Below are 16,105 nucleotides of genomic sequence, written 5' to 3'. Positions count from 1 at the left end.
AAATTTTGACGACACACTTGATTCAAGGCTGTGCAGTGCCATATTGGTTTTCAAACTCTATTTCGTAAGGGAAAAGCCAGTGGATCTAACTGATTACAATGGAGATGCTCTGAGTGAGCCAGGGTGAAGAAACTGATATCACTTCTGCCTCTAAGCTTCTGGGAGCCTCCCTAAATCATTCTAGACTGGAGAATGTCTTCTAGGATCCAAGCCCCCAAAGAAATACATATGACTATCACTGGCTACCAGGCACTTCTGCTTGTCTAACTTCCAACTATATCCTTGTAGTAAAGAGATGACCAGAAATTGTAAGACACTCCCTTTCTTAGGACAAGTAATTCCCATCCATTTACCTTTCCCTTTGATGTTCATCTTAAAACCATTAATGGACATTGTCCCTCTCCTAACTCCTTCACTGGTTCTCACCATCTATTTGCATCCTGGGACCTGCATAAATACACAGATAAAGACGTAAACTGATCTTATGATCAGCATCAAGTACCTAGAGTCAAAATTCTAGCTCAGGCACTAGCTGTGTGACCTTGGACAAGTTACTGAACTTCTCTGACCCTCAGTTTCTTCCTGTGCAAAATGGGATAGATAGCTCACAACTTATGAATTAAATAAGATAATGTACTTGAAATCACCTGACACACAGTAGATGCTCAATCATGGTTGTATCTCTTAATGTAACTTAGTTGTTCCTTCTGTTTCTGGTTCTCCTGCTTTCATCGGTCCCTTCTGGTTCCCATGATTCTTGCTGAGCACACTGGTAGTCCCTGGTCATTTCATTAATTGTTGCATGTAGTTTTGAAACATTTATTTATATATTTGTTGCCCCTTTAGAGATAGAATTAGAGGTGGTGTTTAGATTTATGCCATCTTCCAAAGAACTCCTTGTGAACAAGCTGTAAAATTAACTTGTCTGACTCAGGAACATGTTGTTTTTGCCTTATCAATTGCTCTCATTGGAGTCCTCCCTTTCTTCTCTGTGTCAGAAGTGACATAATGGCAGATATGCATGAGTTCTCTGGAGAACAATGAGGGACTTCACAGAGCTCAATTTAGGAGAATACGCAAGTGTTGTTATATATGAATGAGATTCTCGTGACACTTGCAAGTGGAAAATGAACTGGATATCAGATGAAGTGGGGGAATTTTGGGGGAGAGAAACTTGCCTCCAACGTGAACAAAACAAAAAGGCCTGCAGCCAGGCAGAACTGGGCAGAGAACTCTATAGATGGGATGCGCAAGGTTAATTAACCAACCATCCCCAACTTCTGCCACTGCCTCCTTGGCCACCACTGTAGATGATGACTCTGAACTCCCGAGGGCAATGTCAGTTTACTGGGAAATTCTTTTCTTTTCCTAATCTTTTTAAATTCCTTTTTTCTGTCTTTTTTGGTTTAATTTAGAGGTGGGAGTCATAAAGACCTCAGTCCTTGAGATCTTTAATAGCTTTCTAGGGATCAATAATTCTTCATTCAGCAAACATATATTGAGTAACTGTATGAAATAGACAGATCCTGGTTCACCCAAGTAGTCAGCCTTGAGGGTGACAAACTGATTCCTTGATGGGTTGGAAGGAGACTCTTTTTTTCTACTTTTAACTTTATCTACTTTTCTTTTCTTCAGATACTATGGCGAATACGTCAGTTCCAAATTCCAAATTGGTTTAATTCAATTCCACATCTTGTGTGAGTGTATCTAGTTAGGCAGAACCTAATTCAAATCCACTACTGAGCTGGGCACAGTGGCTCACTCTTGTAATCCCAACACATTGGGAGGCCAAGGTGGGGCAGATTACTTGAGCTCAGGAGTTTGAGACTAGCTTGGGCAACTTAGTGAACCCCACTTCTACAAAAAAATACAAAAACTTATCAGGCATGATGGCATGCACCTGTAGTCCCAGCTACTGGGGAGGCTGAGGTGGGAGGATCACCTAAACCCAGGAATTCGAGGCTGAAGTGAGCCATGATGGCACCACTGCACTCCAGCTTGGCAACAGAGTAGAACCCTTTCTCAAAACAAAAACAAATCCAGAACCATACTTGCAAGAAACTTGCAGAAATTAATTTTCAGCTTTTGAATCTCTCAAACTATAAGGGGATTGGAGTGAAGGCTGAGTGAGCTGCTCCTGAGTATATGGCATGTTAGTGTACCCTAGTCTCATGAAGAAGATGGAATTTGACATAGGCCTCAGAAATGTGTAGGATTTGTTTTAAGGGGGACTCTTTTAGGGAAGAGAATTCCTGGTGGGTAGAGAAGAAAATTAAATAGGGATAATAAGAATAGCTTAGCTGAACTGGACTGGAGTGGGCATGCTGGGAAGGCATGAGTTGGCTGGGAAATGGGAGAGCTCTTTAGGGGAGACTGAACTTGATCTTCTAGGAAGGAGAGTGCAGGAGACATTGAAGTTTATTAAGCAAGGGATTTTGAAGACTATAAGTTACTGCTATCATCCCTATTATCTTAATCAGTCTATATCTATTACGTGGTGAGTTCTTCCCTTCAACTTTTTTCTAGTTCTTAAAATATATCAGTAGGTTACTACTATGATAATCACTGATATGAGTTTCCTTGTTGAATATATTGACTTTACTGGTTTAATATATTTAGAATTATATGAAATCCTGAGAAATATATAAATGTTTTAAAAAGCTGGAGGAAAATGATTTCTACCATAGAATTCTATACCTAGGCAAACTATCAATCAAGTATATAGATAGAATAATGACATTTTCATTCGTATGAGAGCTCAAAAAATATTTGCCTCCCCCTTATCTTACATATATTTTTACTATGATGCTTCTGAGTAAACCAAGAAAAAAGAAGACATTGGTTGCCAGAAACAGGGAATCTAATACAAGAGAAAAGCTGATAGAATCACCAGAATAATCCCAGGAATAATCCCAGGGCAATAACTGTACAATAACCTAGGAAATAACCTGTCCAGATTAAAGCAGGAGCAGAGAGACCTATGGGATGCAAGTCTCTAGGAAAAAAATAAAATGGATAAAACATTCCAAACATATTGAGAGGAAATTTACAACATTTAGGGATAAATCAGTGTTAAGTATATTAGAAAACTGAGCAAAAGGGAGAGAATCATTAACTCTACTGGAGACAAAGAAAGGAAATACAAGAAAGGAAATATAATCATAGACTACACACAACTCCATAGGAAATGGCATTTTCATAATCATAGTAATATAAATGATAAATATTGACTCTATGGGAAATTAGGATACAACTATGTTGTAAGCACCAGGCCAGAGAAGGTGTCGGTAGAGAGGGAGCAGAGGTGAATGGGGAGACAGGGGATGTAAGAAAGCCAACTCCTCATCTTCCTGAGTAGGAAGCTAGTAGACAGTGTCTAAAATGGAAAATTCTAGAAATAATAGCATAAGCATTTCATTTAGCTATATGGAAGTAAATAATAGAAAAAGCTGCTAAAAATGTGAAATGGTGGCCTCTGGAAAATGTGAAAAGGGAATTGGGTAAATCTTTCTAGAATCACATTTTTTTTTTTTTTTACTTTTAAACTACATACCTGTTTAACTTTCATAAAAATAATGTTTTGCAAAGGTTTGTAGTAAATGTTCAAGCTTAATTCTCTGATGACAGTTTTCCTGTCACCAATCCCTACGAGTTCCCAGACCCGTCTACTAGCTACCAGCTACTTGCTGGCCATTTCTATCAAACCACAACCTCCCACTGGCAAATGGGTAGCTCAGACTTTGTTGAATTCTGTATTTGCTGCAAAATCAGAACCTTCAGGAACCTCTTAAAACATGACTATTACCAGTGACCTCAGCTTGTCACGTGCAGTCAAGGGAAGACAGAAAATGGTCTGAAGAAAGCAAACCCACAGTAGTAAGAGATCTTTTTCTTTTAAAGAGCTGCTTTGGTCATTATATACTTTGACCAGGGACAAAACACCTTAAGAACATTGTAAATGTGGGAGGAACAAAGATATAACACAACTATAAATTAATTTTAGTCGGTGGCATAAAATTATGCATTCTATCCCTTCAAAGCAGGCTGCAAAAATAATGGGTAATTGCTCAAGGAAACCAATAAATAGAGCTGCTCCTGGGTGAAAAATCAGGAAAACACTGTCATACCGTCAAACCTTCCTCTAGCTGTGTTCTATCTTTCTTTAGTTCCCTTGGGCTGCGTGGCTTTTGGAAGAGGGGGAGATAATCATTGTTGTTCAGAAGAGAGAGAAAGCTGTTTGTTCAATATCTGAAATTTAGAAAGTGTTTCATTTTCTGAGATCCTAGTTACTAATGTATAAAATTCTCTGAAAAATTCTCTTCATTCTTTTCTGCGATTTTAAAAATACAGCATAAAGCTCCAGCAGAAGGCAAAGACATTTCCTTGTCTGAATTACTGCCACTGTGAAATGGATTGAAAAAAATATATCATTTTATATCAACCAACAGCATCCCAGTCCACGGAGGGGTGTCTCCTAAAGCCATCAAGGTAGTATCAGGGTATTAATCATTTCTGGGACAGTGAGAGCCCCAACACCAACCAGCACCCACAAAGACTGCAACCCCAGGGCCAGCTGCAGCCACCCACGACAATCTCGGAGCTCTGTGATCATGAGCATGTGCTGGCTGGCTCCTGCCATTTGGCTAAAGGGCTGCTGCCAGGCACTGCGGCTGAGTGGGCCCCAATTCCTCAAAGCTGGAGACTCACAAAGCCCTGGTCATTGCTAACTGTCAGGAAGTCTGGGAATGGCCAGAGTGGGACAGACAAGTGGGATGGCTGCAAAGATACCCATATACCATACTGGCGTGCACTAAATCTGCATAATCAAATATCCCTTTTGTGCATATACATTTTGTGCAGGCTGGCCTCATGGGAAGCTATAAGGCATGGTGGTTAAGGGCGTAGCTTTAGGGTGAGAGTGGTTTCAACAGTCAGCTGACAGTTGCTTAACTTCTCTAAGCTGGTTTTCTCATCAGTAAAATAGGGATCATAACGCTCACTTCTGAGGGTCTTGAAAATATTAAATGAAGACCTGATGCCCTGAATAAAAGTGATCCAAGTAGGGGAGTATCTGATTGCGTTGTTTCATTTCCATGGGGAAAACCTTCAGTGTTCCATTTTCCCTGCCTCCCGCCAGCCCCAAGGAGGATTCTAGAAGAACCCTCCCAATTCATTCAGAGCCCAACCAGGATTCCCTGAGGTAGTGCCTGCCTGCAGCTCACTGTGTGGCCACAGCTCAGAGGCCAGTGGTGTAGGGTGAGAGATTTTCTTTTTGTGCCAGCCAACAAAACAGACTTCAGAATGCAGCAGCACCTGGGAGGAGGTAGTTAGTTACCAACAAGCCAGAAGTCTTTCTCATCCCTTGTTATCATTTAATCCCTACATCCCACACTTTACAGGGTAGGTGTTATTGGCTTCATTTTACATAGGAGATTGGGGTTATGGGATATAAGGTGACACAAACTAGTTACGGTTGTGCAATCTCTCAGCTTCCTGGCTAGGGGTTTTCCCACTAATTGGACCAAGATATATATCCAGGCCCTTTCCCATCACAGGCAGTCTGGGCTGAGAATGTAAAATGAATTCACATATACAGCTAGTGCTCAACTTACGACCATGATTGGTTCCAACAGACCGGTCGTAACACGATTTGGTCGTAAGTTGAGTAGGCCATATGCACGCGGAGATGGTAGTGCTGCCGGAAGCTGGTCTGCACTGTCGTACACCCAGCTGGTCAACATTTGCGCTGCCAGACGCGGAGCAGTCGTGGCTAGCGATTGTGGTCGTAAAGTCGAATGGTCATAAGTTGCATAGGTCGTAAGTCGATCAATACCTGTAGTTCCTGCCACCAAGCAGTTTGCAGTCCCCAGGTGAAATAAAACACACGTATATTAAAAGATAACTGACCAATTATTCATTGATAATTATCGGTAAATTATTAGAGTCTCACATAAATGGTGTGTTGCTGGGCATACGATAAGGTGCCACTCCTTTGCCCTTGGAAGCTAACATTCTAAATTATCCAAAAAAGGCACCACAGGCAAATGTGGAAAGAGGGTCAGATGGTGGACAAGACAGGGCACAGTCAGGGCTTACAGGGGCCAGGGGCGTCAGGAGACAGCATAGTTTGAACTGAGTCTGGAATAACAGCTGAGAGAAAAGAGGCCTTCTGGGGTTCCAGACAGGAAGAAAATAAGTGGATGTGGTGAGCCACGGGTCCACCTTCCAGGGCTGCAAGGGTCCTGTGAGGAAGAAGTGGATGATGGGTGAGGAAAGGTAGTTGGGGTCAGACGATGGAGGTAACAGAGAGGGTCTTGATGTTTGCCAACATGAGAATGGAGTAGGAGGAGGACTCAGAAGGTGATGGCAGCACAGAGGCCAGGTGTGAAATGATGTCATAGGAAGGAGTTGATGAGGCTCTGCCCAAGCAAGAGCCGTGGTACAGTGGAGGTAAAGGAGAGGTGAGTCTGTGCTTGGTAATGAAGAGATAGACCCGAGTGGGAACCTCAGGTGTGATCCTGGGCAAGTTACTTTACCCCAGGCATGATCCCAGGCAAATTACACTCTGAGCCAGGTATGTACCTGTCTCAGGGGGCTGCTGTGACGTTTACATGGGATAAAGCATATAAAGTGCTTAGGACAGTGCCTGGTATGTTACAGCTGTTATGACTATTGCCAGTACCACTCCTATTGCTATCATTTTTATTAATGTGGGGACAGGGAGAGGTTAATGACTTGAGGATCGGTGAGCCTGAGAAATGGGAGATGTGTGGACAGGATGGTGGCTGGGGCAGAGGTGGACATCCTCAGTGTGCCCTGTGGGGAGGCATGGTAGGGTTGAATGTTTCCCAGATCAGAGCCCTTGAGGGTTCCTCTGCGGAGCGGAAACCCCGCCCTGGTCTCAAGCCCTCCTTTCTCCCCTCCCACATCCCACCTGCCTCCTGCTTCTAGAAATCAGGCTTCGCTCCCAGTGGGATGAGCATGTGGCTTCCTGGGGAAATCGAATTCTACCGGAAAGACTTCACCCTTTCTAACTCCTTCTCGCCACTGGAGGCTGGGGGTGGGCAGGGAGGGAAGGGATCGATGAAACAACCTGCAAACTCAGAACCAAGGCAGCCCCTCGCTCAGCAGCGCCATGCTCAGAGGCAGCTGGAGCGCCAGGCCGAGGGCTTTCCCTGTGAGAATCAGTTTCAAATATGAGGTTGATTTTATTTTCCCCCGTTGCAATTAACTGAAAAAAATATTTCAAAGCCATATAATTAAAGGCCGGCGTTTTATTAGGGTTTAAAATAGTCGCTATGAAATTTGCTCCTGCCATTGGTAATTACAACGTACATCTTAATATCCCTCTGCTTGCCAGCTCCGAGATAACAGCGCTGTGTGTGCTGCATTTGGCTTTGCAGGGAAGGTAAAATCCTTATCTTATCTCCATCTGCACACAACAACCAGCCTCTCTTCCAATTCAACCCTAATCTTCTTAGTAAATAATACTGATATTTTTCACCATAACAAAATGGAGCTGGTGCCAGATTCTCAGTGATAACACCTCTCGTTTACACACCATTCTCTGTCAAAATCGGCCCGATTTTTCTTAATCTCTTTAACTTATCAAAAAAAAAATACTTTTTACATTTGGCCAGAGTAAGTTCTTTTCTACCAAATAATAATATTATAAATAAATCCCTTTGCCTACAGCTGACTCATTGAAAAGATACTCGGCCTCCTCATTTTCTTCATGAATGGAAATTGTTCTGCTCTTCAGTTTTCCTCCAAGTTTGGAGTCCACACCAAGGGAATTGTTCCCAGGCAGGCCCTGAGCCATCTTGTATCTTGCAGGGGGTCTGCTTGGTCCAGGACATGCACGCTTGCTCTTTATTTTCATTGTCCTGGACGTGGTGGGCTTCCTATACCCCCAACTACCTCCACCTCCAACTCTCGCTGTCCAGGGAAAATGCAGAGATTTAGGCAAATCCTGTCAGGCTCTTCCCCCGCCCTGTAGAGCACCCCCGCAACCCACACCGGGACAGGCTTTTGCTCTGCACCCCATTTTGGCAGAAACCAGGAGCAACTTCCGTCTCCTGCTGCCTTTCAGTGTGAGTTGCAGAATTGTCACACAACCAGGGCAGGGAAAGCTGAGAAGTGTTGAGCACACAGCACGTGTTTATTTGACCAGGCTTAGCCTGGTAGGGATTCCAGAGATGGAAAGCACAGTTGTGGCTGGCCAGGAGCACATCACTTATAGGTTCCGTCCAGGCAGGAGGAGAACTTCCAATGGAGGAGGACTAAGGTTTAAGGAATTTAAGATGTTATAGGAAAAATAGGATCGGGACAAGGAGGCTGACAATGAACCGTTGGAAGCCTTTTGAATATTTGTGTAATCACTAAGATAAAGCAGAAAGAAGACAGTAACAAAGACACTATCAATAACATTGTACACAGTTCAAATTAATAATCATCAGCAAGGTACTGAGAGATTCCAATTTCCATTTCCAATTTCCTTGTTCACTAGAAACTTTCTATGATTTCCCTCTCCTGCGGTTTCCATAATACGCTTGTAAATTTGCTTTACTTTGTTGCAGATGATGCACACCTAGAAGGCGTTTTCTTTTCCGCGTCTGTCCTGCTTCCAAATAGCCGGCACCTTCCTATTTGAGGACTCTCCAGTCCTTGGCAGCTTCCTCCTATCTCTGGGGCCTCAACTCGCCTGAGGCAGGAGTTCTCCTCCCTCCCCTAAGACTCTGGTGGATCCAGATGCTTGAAACAGGACAGGCGGGGAGTGAGGGCTATACCCTGTATTTAAGCATTTCTTAACTCCACTTGGCTCCTAAATACTCAGGACTATCAAATGTGGACTCTTCATGGTACCATCTTGCCAAAGCACATGGCACCAGCTCCTCTGACTCGTGTGCCCCCTGCCCTCTCCATACACGCTGACGACGTGCGCTTCTGCAGCTGTGTTTGTTCCCCTTATCATCTTCCTGTATCTTTCCCAGGGTACCATTAAAAACCTTTCTATTTTTTCCTTATCCTCCTGACTTATATGCGTTTTTGATTCCCAAAACGCAATTGCCTTGATATCTAGGGGGCAGGAGGGTATAGTTATTAAGAATCAGAATCAGACAAACCTGGATTTTAGTCCTAGCTCTGCCACTTGACTGCTGTGTGACTTTGGTCAAGTTACTTAACCTCTCTGGGTCTGTTTCCTTACCTGCAAAAATGGACATAATAATGGAATCTATTACATTGGACCAATGTAAGGTATTTTATGAGCTCATTTAATAATTTTATCTATGTACCTGATCATAGTAAAGCCTCAATCAATGATAGCTATGTTAACAAAGCTATTAATTGAAACTCAGAGAAGAGAGTTATTAGTATAAATATCCTTGGCTGGGAATCTATCTCTAGTCAAAGAGCATTTGTGAGAGCTGAACATAGACTAGGCTAGTTCTTTAAAAGAGGCCTCTTGGCATTTTGGTTTGAGAACATCTTAGAGGCTTGGCATTTTCTGGACCCACTGGCCTCTCGGGAACAGCATGAAGAGCACAGACAGTTCAGTAAACAACTTTGTGCCTCAGTTCATAATAATAAAGACGAATAAGGTACAAAATTTGTTTTTTTGAAATGAAATTCTTCCTAAGCATTCCAAGAGGTCAGGTTAACCCAAAGCTTATCTACAAAGCTCCCCAGGGTCTTGAAGCTGCTGTTTACATGCACCTCTCAAGCAGTTTTTGTGCAAAAACAACTAAATAGAGATGAATCGCGGTGCCAGACCTGCCCCCTTCCCCATCTTCCTGGGACACTCATCCTTCAGTCCATTTGCCCTCGTGTTTCCACTTCCAAAGCCCTCTCCAGCTACTCCTCTGAGATTTCTTCCTCCTCCTCCTTGAACCTACAAAGTTTAAGCAAGAGATAATCCAATGCATCGGTTACTCACTAGCAGTCCTGGTGGGATGTGTAATAAGTGCTCTCTATCCCAGGCACTACGCTAGACTCTTCACATATGCTAGACTGTTCACTTCATTCAGTCATCCAACAGCCCTGTTAGGCAGGTACTGTTAGTATGCCATTTTACAGATAAGAAAACTGAGACTCAGGAAGATTAAGTAATTTGCCCAAGGCTATGGGGCTAGTATTGACAAGCAAGGTCAAAACCAGTTTACTGCCTCTATGTGAGGGATGAAAAAGGAAAAAGAGATTAAAACAAACAAACAGAAAAACTTAGAGACATAACATTATATACTTTCAAGGTGACACCTTACCAGAACACTGTACTCAAACATACAAAAGCTTGCTTAATTAATTAACATTCAAGGAAAAAGTCCTCAGGTCACCCAGGCCATGAGAAAGCCCCACAAGGAAGACCTTAGCAGCATTGTGGGAACCTCTTAGGGGTGCCATCTGTCAAGGGGAATGCTGCCCTCCTCATGGCCTCCCTGTCTCCATGCTGCTGCCCAGCTGGAACCTATCCGGTCTCTCCCTTCTATGGAAACCTACGTGGTTCCTTTGCTGTCCTTTAAAAGTCTCACTCCTGGCCAGGCGCGGTGGCTCACACATGTAATCCCAGCACTTTGGGAGGCCGAGGCAGTGATCGCAAGGTCAGACCAGCCTGACCAACATGGTGAAACCCTGTCTCTACTAAAAACATAAAAAAGTTAGGCAGGTGTGGTGGTGTATGCCTGTAATTCCAGCTACTCAGGGTAGTAGATGGAGGTGGAGGTTGCAGTGAGCCAAGGTCACGCCATTGTACTCCAGCCTAGGTGACAGAGCAAGACTTCATCACACACACACACACACACACACACACACACACACACGCAAAGTCTCACTCCTCAGAGCCTGGCTTGGTGGCTCTGTATGTGACATCTCACTCATCACCTAGTACCTGCTGACCTCACTGCCCTGCTGTCCTTTAAGTGGTCTTAAAGTACACCAATTCTGAGTAAGAAGGGAGTGGGAACATTTGCCCAGGATCTACTTCCTGGAGCAAAATCTTTGAGAAGTTCCATTTTCTTTCTCTGCTGGGAGCAGAAGAAACTTCAGACATGTATAAGAGGTGGACCCATTCCCAGGAGGTGCCACTTTCAATTGATTTTAAGGAGGTGTAGAAGAGAGAAAAAAGACTCACTTTTTTTTCTTTCTAATTTGGATGAGAAGCTTTCTGGAGATGGAAGACAAATGACAATATGGAAAGGAATTTTCAGAGGGACAATATTATAAATAGCTCTGAAAGCATAACAAAGTGAAGCCAATAAAAATGGATATGCTGCACAGTCTGAAATTCCACAAAGATTCTCTTTCAACAATACACTTTATTAAGAAATCAGCTTTCTTTGCTCCATTAAAGTCATAAAGCTAAGCAAAAAAAAAAAAAAAAAAAGCTCATCGAGTATGTCCACTTGACTCAGCCTTCCATTGGTCCTCTCTGGAGACTTCTCTCCATCTTTGAAGGCCCCACGCATGTCCCATGGACTGCAGAGAAGCATCTTAGACCTTCTGCAACCACCATGGCAGTCCCTCCCTGACCTCAGGTCTCTGTGACATTGTTATTTCATTGGGAGGTATGTGTTGCGCTTTTATTCCTGCAAGATTTTGAGGCCCCCTTGAGCCTAGATCAACTATGGAGCCATAGACTACTGGGGCTAGCAGTCTTGTTAGGCATGATTTCATCCAACACCTCATTTTGTAGATGAGGACACCGAAGGCAGTCCAGGTGGAATGTATTTTCTTTTGTATCCTGTGACTTCCTGTGTAGGATGGGTACTTAGTAAATGCACAATAAATACCGAGCCCATCTGTTTGGATCCAGCCCTGCTCCATCATTTACTATGAAATCTGTGATACGAGCTTTTGGCAAGCACTCATTTTAATTGACCATATTAACAATAAATACAACATAAGAGAAATTCCACTTTAAGAAAATCTAATATGCCAGCTTCCTAAACCAGGTGAACTCACATGAATTATTCATTTGAAAAAGCTGAGCTCCTTTAAATAGCTCCTATATTATGGTAAGTTTGGATCTGAACACTTTGAATGTAAACTGAACTTTTGGCCACATTATGAAACTCTAGAGAATAGAGTGCTCTTGTACCTCACTTGCCTTGCAAATAAAATCTTAGGAGCTGACAGTCCAACAGATTTGTCTCTGAATCTGAACTGCACTTGATGAGTCATCATCAAACCCGGCTGGCTGAAAGCATGGGCAGATAGAGGGAGGGATGTGGACCTGAACGCTGTGGAGCTGGGTCTACAGATAAAAAGGTGGGAGGCAGCTGGGTCAGAATGGGGCGGCACTCAGCCGGAGTGCCAACCTCCCACGCTTGCTCAGGCATTGCAGCAACACAATTGCCTCCTCAAGGGAGGCTCTGGCTGAACGCGCTCCCCTCTGCTTTCCCTGCCTGTCACTGTTGGCCATCCTGGTCTTTCCTGGTGTCCTCCTACCTCTATTCTCAGATTCTCTTCTCTCTTCTTCTCTGTCTCCCTTCTACCTACCTGTCCATCACCCTCTCTCTGTGACTATGTATAGGAGATGGGAAATGACCGTGTAACGGTGTTTCACATAGATTTTCTATTAGTTGGGAGGTTTTTAAATGTTCATATATATTTTTTAAAGGCCCTGGCCCCTTTAAGAAATTGGGAGGTAAATATTGAAGGCTCTTGCTAGCACAGATAGAGCAATTCTGAGAAGATTAATTAGAAGTAAACTGCTGACACGGACATTCAGTGCCTCTGTGAATTTCCTGCCCTTCTCAATCATCCACCCTGGGAGAAAGCCTATTCCATTGGGCACAAGTTACCATAAATAGACCCCACTGTTGACCTGATTTTTGGAGCCATGGGGAATAGATCTGCCCCAGGGGCCTCCCAAGCTTTGCCAGTGCCTAGAAATGACCAGCACCCTTGAGGATGTGAAACATCCTCCTCTGATTTCACATAAGAGAAATTCTTATGTGAAACCCGCCTCCTCCATGCAGGGTTTGTTGCTCAGCCCCACTTTCCCTCTGTGACCCTCCTCGGATACAAATGTTTTAATGCCTTGCATTTAATCCGCACCTGACTGTTTTGCATTTGCCGCCATGTTGTTCTGTGTTTAGTCCCTCCTCTTCCATGTGGTTATATTTCATTTACTTACCCAACTAGACCATCAGCTTTAGAATAAGAAGAGCGAACATTTATTAAGTGACTCTTAGGGACCAGGCACTGTGCTTAGCACTTGCCAAATATAATATCATTTAATTCTCGGACAATTCAGAAGGTAAAGATGATGCCTCCATTTTGCAGATGAGGAAACTGAGGCTTAGAGAAGATAAATAACTGAGCACGACACTACACCTTTGTCCCAGCTTCCTTCGCTCGCTTTTGACCCTGGACTGTGCACGTCACACTCATTTGGCAAGTGCTACCAACTGGGAGTCAGGGTCCCCACTCCCTGCTTCCAGTCCTGGGGCCTCCAAGCCCAAGTTCATGGATATTAAGACACCTCTTCCGCGGCCATGCTGCAGAACTCGGCGCCCTATTCCTTTCCTACTTGTCCGCTGCAAGTTCTGGGGTAAATTAGGCTTATTGCACGATAAAGTAGCAGCCCAAACATGCCTGGAAAGTGATGTCTGCGCACACAAAAGAAGCACTTCCAAAATGAGAGGCTGAAAAATGGCTGGAGTTGTGGCTGTCGTCTCCGGGGCAGAGGCAGCTGTAGCAGCCCCAGCCTGGGAATGCTGGTGAGGGTGCTGGGGACATTCTCCAAGTCAAGGGCAAAACCTCCTCAGCGTGGCTTTCCCTGCCAAGTTCGGACCCGCCCTGCATGTGGCAGCCTTAATTGGACCCTCGTTTATTATTGTAATGAGGATCCCTTTTCTAATGTGTTTTCCTAGCCCTCATGTGGCTGAACTGTTATTTTTCTCACTTGACTTTTTTTTGCCTATGAAATGTTTTGGATAAATATGCAGCTGAAATGGCTTGTTACTAACTGTGTACATTTTCGGTTGAATGAAAAGTAAAGAAATATGGCATTTCGCATATAAAATATTCTGTTAATGTTATATAATTTGGCTGCAGAGTATCATTTTGCTTTTATGAAAGGGTCTGGTGAAACCCTCAGGAATAGCAGATGGCTAACATGTAGTAATTATCGGTTACTAAATATCACTGATATCACACTGATCTATTCATACAAGTATAACCATATTAAATGTATATTTTTTGAAAAGACAATATGTAATGTGAGTGCTTGAAACAATGGTGGGACCTAAGAAAAATGGAGGAACTAGTCTAAGGTGTCAGTGATTTTAGGAGCCTTGTTTCAGTGACAGTGCCCTCCTTCCCACCAACCCTCACCCCATCTCACGTTGCCCTGGGGTGTTCTGGGTTTTCACAGGGAGCTGGGCTCTGTCTGCCGACAAACAGCTGGGCAGGGCGGGAATATGAGGAATGCAGTGTGGAGGTCAGCACTTGAGCAGATGTTTTGAATTCTCGCTTGGAAGCTGATGTTTAGGACTCGCCATGACTCGCCATTCTTGGCATCGTTTCTGTTCGTCTGTGAGTCGTCCGCTTGATGCATGGTCCACAGCTGATGTTCATTCCCCTAACAACCCCCATGGAAGTCCACACAACCTTCAGTTCCCCTGCCCTTCTCTTTCACGCTGTTCCCAGAAAATGAAGACCCAGTCCAGATAAGTCCCTACCATGTTGGAAAAGCCACACTGCTTCATACAATAAGTGCCCCATCGACGGTGGCTGCCTCATTGTCACAGGGAAGGGACTTTGAAGTGGTTTTAGGGTACCTGCTGGGTTCAGATGAGCAAATCCCAGGGTGGCAAGTAGGTTTTAAATCTTGGACCAATTTGGATCTATCAGGAGGGACTTCTTGGAGTGCTCTTCTTGAGGAATTTGAAGTTCAGTCTTGATTGGAGAAAAGGGGTGCTGTAATCAGTTAGTGATTTCTGCCATGGACATGGGCATGAGGGAACAGCAACATTTTGAGAATCCAGCTCTGCTTATCCTGAAATCTCACCTCAATGGTCACCTGCTCAGGAAAGCCTTCCCTGCCTTCTCAGCAACATAGCCTGGGTTTTGAAAGCATAGGCTCAGGGTCAAGGCTTGAATTCTGACCCTGCTACTCACTAGCTTTCTGACCTTGAGCAAAACATTTCACGTCTTTGTGCTGTAGTTTCCTTATCTGTAAAATGGGACCAATAATAGCACCACCTCACAGGACTGTTGTGAATATTAAACACATTGAGACATTGATTAATGTCACCTACAATAGTCAGACACAGAGGAAGGTCCTCCTTAAGATGAACCTAGCTAGTGTTACTTACAGGCTAGCCCAGGGGCCACTATTGTCCTGTTGGCAGAGTTCCCTCTCCTGGATTGTACTAACCCAATGGTATTTTTACATTTGTAGTGTGAGCATTTGGTTAATGTCTGCTTCTACTCATCATTGTATGCCCAGTGCCTGGCACTGAGCAGTGTCCAGGAAATATGTGTTGAATGAATGGAGGGTCTCTTGGGCTGGTTGACTCATCCAGCATGAGAGAAAGAACCAGTGTCTTCTGGGGACATCCTAAGCCCTCCTCAAGATGATTCTCTATTCTAACTTAAGATTGTGCCAACATTGCTGGAAGAGAAAGATCTCAAGATTGTGGGGAAAGAAATTAGGTAGTGGGGAGGAGGAGGAGGAACAATTTGTAGAAGTAAGAAAAGAAAGCTAGAGACAGAGAGGAAGGAAAGGAAGAAAAAGGGGAGAACCACCTTTTAAAATATGAATAACAGGAAGGACAAGAAAATTAAATAAATGAGGAGAGCAGGGGAAAATAATAGAAGGAAAGTTACTATTTAGGAAATGCCTAAAGCAGGCAAATCTGTTGATGGAGGTGACATGTCAGTCCAGGGAACTGGCAACTGGAAGCTTCCAGTGGACTGAGACCCTCCTTGGCCTTGGGACCAGTTGTCTCTGGAGGGACCTGCTTAGAGGCTCTGGACTTAGATGCCTGAGTTTGAATCCTGACACTCCCACATACTGCCTGAGTAATCCTGGTCAAGCCACTTATCTGAGCCTTGGTTTCCCCTCCTATAAAACTCTGATGAAAATTGCCTATTTCAT

Source organism: Cebus imitator, unplaced genomic scaffold (genome assembly GCF_001604975.1).
Source record: "Cebus imitator isolate Cc_AM_T3 unplaced genomic scaffold, Cebus_imitator-1.0 Scaffold172, whole genome shotgun sequence".
Taxonomy (NCBI): domain Eukaryota; kingdom Metazoa; phylum Chordata; class Mammalia; order Primates; family Cebidae; genus Cebus; species Cebus imitator.
Note: the sequence above shows the minus strand (reverse complement) of the source record.